The following is a 6,015-nucleotide window of genomic DNA, read 5'->3' as shown; positions in this document are numbered from 1 at the left end:
CAGCTCTAAGCCAATTGAGAGGCCACCCCAGGTGATACCTAAGTGTGACTGGGTGTGGTGAACCTCCCAGATGTGATGACACTCTGCCCAGAGAAGGCAGCACTAGGACCCACTTCTTCTGTAGGCCTGTAATCACATTGTTTACTGGATTCTGAAGATCTGCCAGAATTATTTCCAGCTGTTTCAACTTCCTGTGGGAAGGGGTGTTATTAAAATTGTTCTCAATCATAAACAGTGTCTTTTGATGCTTGCCGCAGCCCTCTGAGCATGTTCTCAACCTCTGCTCTTGACCAAGGGAGCTACAGGGTCCCTGTTGACCTTGGAAAGGCTGGTCCGTTGAGCATGGAAGGCTTTTCTTGTGTTTTCTTAAATTTTGTAAAATTGGAAGGAACTCCTGGGGTGTTTAATGCTTTTGGCTGCTAAAAGAGACCTTGCAAAGAGGGAGGGCGATGGGGCTCAGGTGAGTCCAGCCTCTCCCTCCCTCCCCATGGCTTCAGTGGGTCTGGAGCAGTGAGATGAACCCCACCATGGGTGGTTGGACCAGATGGGGTTCAGCTGCTTGTCCTGGGCTCCTCCTGGAAGTGGTGCCTGAAGTCCCCAACTCAGACCATTCCTGGGAGCGCTGATTGCTGGTACCAACTACTGAAGTTTCAGCAGCTCCCTTTGCTTATTCCCACTTAGATCTTGATCATGAAGCTGCCCGAATATAGAATCATTCAGGTTGGAAAAGACCCTTGGGATCATTGAGTCCAACCATGAACCCCACTCTACAAAGTTCCCCTACACCATGTCCCCCAGCGCTGCATCTAAATGACTCTTCAACACATTCAGGAACGGTGGCTCAACCATCTCCCTGGGCAGCCTATTCCAGTGTCCGACCACTCTTTCTGTGAAGAAAATGTCCAGTCTAAATAAATAAATTTTTCCTCCTGTCCAGTCTAATAATATTATTCCTCTATTTTTATCACGGGTGCCATGTGCATTGACTATTTTTCTGCTAGGGAGCAGCTGCACATAGGGGAAAAAGTCATGTTTTCTCACGACACCTGGTGCATTTAACCTAAAGTTCAACCCAGTTTCCTCTTAATCCTCATTTTTCTTTTTTTTTGTAAATTTATTTTTATTTTTTCTGCAGGCCGTATCTCTCCTTCTCCTGAAACCCTTTGGAGATTTCATCTCTGCCTTGCTCTGGCTCCACACGCCCCAGCTCCAGGGCATCAGCTGCAGGTTTGCTGCGTGTGGAGGAACTAGGACCTGCTCAGCCTCCACAAACTGTCAGGGATCAGAGAGCAGGGTGTTTTGCATTGGGTTAGCCAATAAATTAAAAAAAAAAATAAAAAAATAAAAAGCTTCTACCTCATCTGCTCACTGTAGCTGTGAATAATAACAGCAATAGAAAAATTACTTCACTATTTTTACACGTTATTCTAAATTGATACTTTCACATTCTTGCAGGGGAAATAGGAGATTAACAGATATCATAATTATGATTAGTATTTTCTGAATAGACAATTTAATATTATAGGTGGCCATAAGTAAGTTATTGACTTGTTTACCTTCCTGTTAAGCCAGAATAATTATCTATTTATTAAAATAGCCATTGGTCATTTTGTTAACGGGTTTGCAAGGCAGAGTAATACTGTGTTTTGTATCAGAAGAACAGCTGCTGGTCCAGACCTGAGACTAAAACCAAGCCTTATCGCAGCCCACCTCTCACCCCGCTCCAAGTGTCCCCAACAGGCGAGACCACAGTGGGAAGGGACCTGCCGCTGGAAGAAGGGGACCTGTCCTGCTCCAGGTAGAATTCAACCTGCCTAACCCTGGCTTTCTCACAGTCAAAGGTCTATTCTAAAGCCACCATGCAGGCTCCCAGCCAGGTCGAGGAGAGGTTTGTAGCTCCAGGGGCAGCTCTCCTTGCTCCTCACAGGCTTTCCATCACTTCCCACTCTGTGTCTTGGTCTCCACCTTGTTCTACTTGTCCTTACTCTACTCAAGAAGAAACCTCTCTTATGCAAGCAGAGATGTGCTATTGCTTCTTCTAATCTGAAACACCGTGGTCCACCGGTTGCCTCCTTGTATTATGGAGCAGCTCCTGATGGAGAAGCCAATGACAGGTCCTGCACCAAGTTCCTCCTCATAGAGCTCACCTTGTTTGGAGTGGCCAGCTCTGCCCTCTCACCTCCCATCCTGGCCCCCACCCTGATCCTCTGCAATTTGACCACAGCGTATCCCCAAAATGCTTCTCTTTACCAAAGGTAAAGGGACATTCCGCCCTCCCCCCCCCAAACCCATTCCCAACCAGCTGGATTCAGTACCCACTTGTATCAACCCATCAACAAAGCCCTCCCATCTTGGGGGCTTCCCAGACCCCTTCCTCTAATTATAGTTTCCTCATCAGGAAGCTTCACCTTTTTACTACAAAGGATTGACAACTCATGTAGTTCCGAACATGCCCTGAAATGGGGCTTTTTTTTTTTTCTGTGGCCTCGTAGCAACTTTCCGTCTTGCCCAGATGGAGGGAAACTCCTTCTGATCTCTGTGCACCACAGAGACCACAGAGCAGAGACGTGACATCGCGTTCCTGCTCCCACCTGTGTAATCAGTACAATATATTCTTGCAGGGAAGGTGCTCTCCGAGCTGGGGAACCTCAGAATCAAAGTAGTATAAACCTTTGGTAGAATATCAGCAATTCACTTCTTTTTTTCTGCCATTACAGGGTTTTTTGATAATTCTCTTCCTTTTGTTCTCTCCTCAGCATCTCTTCCTGCCTTCGCTGGCCACAGAAAAAGGTTATTATCAGTCCCTCTGAGGGAAGGTGGGAGAGAATGAAGGTCTATGGGATGAGAGGCATTTTTATTGGAGTGTCTGTGTGATCTCAGTCCCATTTTCCAAGGGTTTCGGGACCCTACTCATGCGGGTATTTAAGCAACCAGTGATCGGGAAATAGCTTTCAATCCCATGTGTGCGTGTTTGTCTACTTTATCTGGACAGCCATTAAATCCAAGTACTGTATTAATTAATGTACTGCTGTGCTAGGCTGCTGCCTGCCCACTGTACTGGTGTGTGGGAGTTATTATATACTAATAAGTACATGACCGCACTTTTTTTAATCCAGCCTCTGCTCTGCCAAGGTGGCTTGTTAAAGGTCAACAGTTACTTCTTGGCAGCGATGAAAAGTGGCCAAATTTTATTCTGAGACATCTGCAGGATTTTGGTTGTTGAGGCTTTCTATTTTGAGCTGATCAAAATGGTTCTGCGAGAATGTAGAGGCATTTCCTCGAGCGTTAGCCCAAGCACTAGGATTTATGACTCCCATGTGTTATTTGGGTTGACTGGAGGTAGGCGAAGAGGGACATGGGCTGTTGCAGGTTCCCACATCGTTTGTGCTCAAAGAGATGAAGTTTGGGTCTGTTTGTGAACTGTTTTCATGGTTTGAAGATATCAGTCCTTGGCGTGGTCTCTGTGAGGTGGGTCTGGTGGAGGATGGCCCCACTCCTGTTGCTGTCACCACCCGAAAGCAGGGAGTTGAGCAAGGTCTCCAGGTTCCCTTATGGTCTGTAGAGGGAAATGAGACCATCCAGAAAGGCTTCTCCAGGTGGGAGGAACATCATCACCTGCTTCTCCAACTGTTCTGGATGGGAGGGACAGGCTGCCCGGGGAAGTGGTGGGGTTGCCATCCCTGGAGGTATTTAAAGGACATGTAGATGTGGAGTTTAGGGACATGCTTTAGTTGTAACTTGGCAGCTCTGGGTTAATGGTTGGACTTGATGGTCTCTTCCAACCATAATGATGCTACGAATAATATGTGGATGTTCTGTGATTGCTCTGACAGCTGTACAAGAAGCCCAGGCAGTCAGTTTTACATGAATAACTTCTGGGGTGCAGTTTAAATTTATCTTGAAAAACCCCAACAATAAAGAGCCAGGTTGACTCCTGGCTTATTTGAACAGCCCCTGAAGGCTCCCACTCCCCGGTAGATTCTGTGATAACCCATCTCCGTGGTAAGGAGATGTTGGCGGAACCTGTGGCCCCTTTGGTCCCCGAGTGTTGGGAACTGTTTTGCTCTTTCTTTTGAAGGATCAGAGAGAGCAAAAGCTCCCCAGGAGCATCCAAGAGCGATGCCAGGGAAGAGGAAGGTGTCACAGGAAGCTCCCCGCCTTCATCCACAGGATGCGTGGACATCTCTCTGGATGCATGGCCACGTCTGGAGCCAGCTTGACAGGTTCAGGTGTGGCTCAGTCTGCTGTGCCAAGGCCGAGCCAGTGCCAGCGGCGATCACAACAGCAGCCCACACGCTCTAAATTATCATGGCACGTGGAGGTGGCATGGCTCCTCTTCTCATGCAGGGTTTGCAGGAGGCCTTCTTGAGCAGGACGTGGCCGCCTCTGATCGCTGCAGTGATTCTGCATGAATTGCCACCTGCTTTGCTCCGCGCAGTGGGTTGATGTATGTATTTAGGGCAGCAATTTTTGGATAGACATCTCTGCTACACAGAGCCGGATCATTTGGTCTGTGGGTGTTCCCTCCCCTGGGTTATAACACTTCCTTCCAAGATCCATGTGGATGGTCCTGAGTATTGCCTGGCGCAGCGTGCGTTGGAATGAGCCACTCGCAATGGAAAGAGAAGGGGTGAAGATGAGTTGCACCCAAAGTAGCTGTTCGTAAACTCATCGGGCGGGTGAAAACCAGCAAAGCTTTAGAAACTCTTGTGTGTGTTGCTGAGGAATCGTCAGTTCATCTCTTTTAGCCCAGACCTCACAAGGAAAATCACGGGTCATGTCCATGAAGTCTCACCTCCTCCTGATGTGAAGTCATACCTTGTCCTCCTAATCCTTACCTGAGTCGAATAACAGCTCCAAGGTCACACGGAAGTTTCAATCTTGGCATTGATTGGACACGGTTTGTCCTACAGAGGATTTTGCAGGGAGTGGATACGGTTCTGGAAGCATCTTTCAGCTTGACTGAAAATATCGGAGCAAAGGAGGACAATTTACACAATTGAGATGCACCAGCAGCTAGAAGATACTGCGCCCAATTAAAACTGAACAGTAAAGATTTTGTGTAAAATCTTAATGTTTTGGCAGACCCTATCCAGGTTGATGTGGATCTGTGTCCAGATTTCCCCCCACTCACATTAAAATCCCGGACATTACACATTTTTAGTGTTCACCATAATTATTCTTTCCAGTGGGACACACAATTCTCGGTCCAAGTCAGTTTTTTTATATATAAAGGGCAAAATCAGCAGGAAATTTGGTTGAAATTATCAGTAAAATGTAGGTAACTGGTGAAGTTTAATTACAAAAAAAAGTAGCAGAAATGGAAGGTCTGGGCCACCAGTTGACCATTCCCGGTGTAAGGTTACAAAAGCCCAAGTTTGGTAGGGAAGAGTAGAACTTCTCTCCTGGCTGTCTGGAAAATCCTGTGTCTACTGCTGGAAAAAACCTTTCATCTGGTCACTGAGTGCCCAAAATCTCCGCTTCTAGATACATCAGCTGGTCTAATAACAGGAATCACGGAATTGTCAGAGTTGGAAGGGACCTCTAGAGGTCATCTAGCCCAACTCCCCTGCTAAAGTAGGATTGCCTAGAGCACATTACTCAGGACTGCATCAAGGCGGGTCTTGAAAATCTCCAGAGAAAGGGACTTCGCGACCTCCCTGGGCAGCCTGTTCCAGGGCTCTGTCACCGTCACCGTAAAGAAGTTTCTCCTCATATTTAAATGGAACTTCCCATGTTCCAGCTTGTGCCTGTTGCCCCTCGTCCTATCACTGGAAACCACTGAAAAGAGTCCAGCTCCATCGTCCTTCAACTCACCCTTTAGGTACTTGTAAACATAGATAAGGTCTCCCCTCAGCCTTCTCTTCTCCAGGCTAAAGAGCCCCAGTTCTTTGAGCCTTTCCTCGTAAGGCAGAACAGCTCCTGCCTCTCTCCACAAACCTTTCATTTAGGGGATTTATGAGGCACTTTCCCAACGGAGGTTACGAAGCCCTGACCACAAAACCTCTATATAAC

This window comes from Numenius arquata, chromosome 29 (genome assembly GCF_964106895.1).
Source record: "Numenius arquata chromosome 29, bNumArq3.hap1.1, whole genome shotgun sequence".
Taxonomy (NCBI): domain Eukaryota; kingdom Metazoa; phylum Chordata; class Aves; order Charadriiformes; family Scolopacidae; genus Numenius; species Numenius arquata.
Note: the sequence above shows the minus strand (reverse complement) of the source record.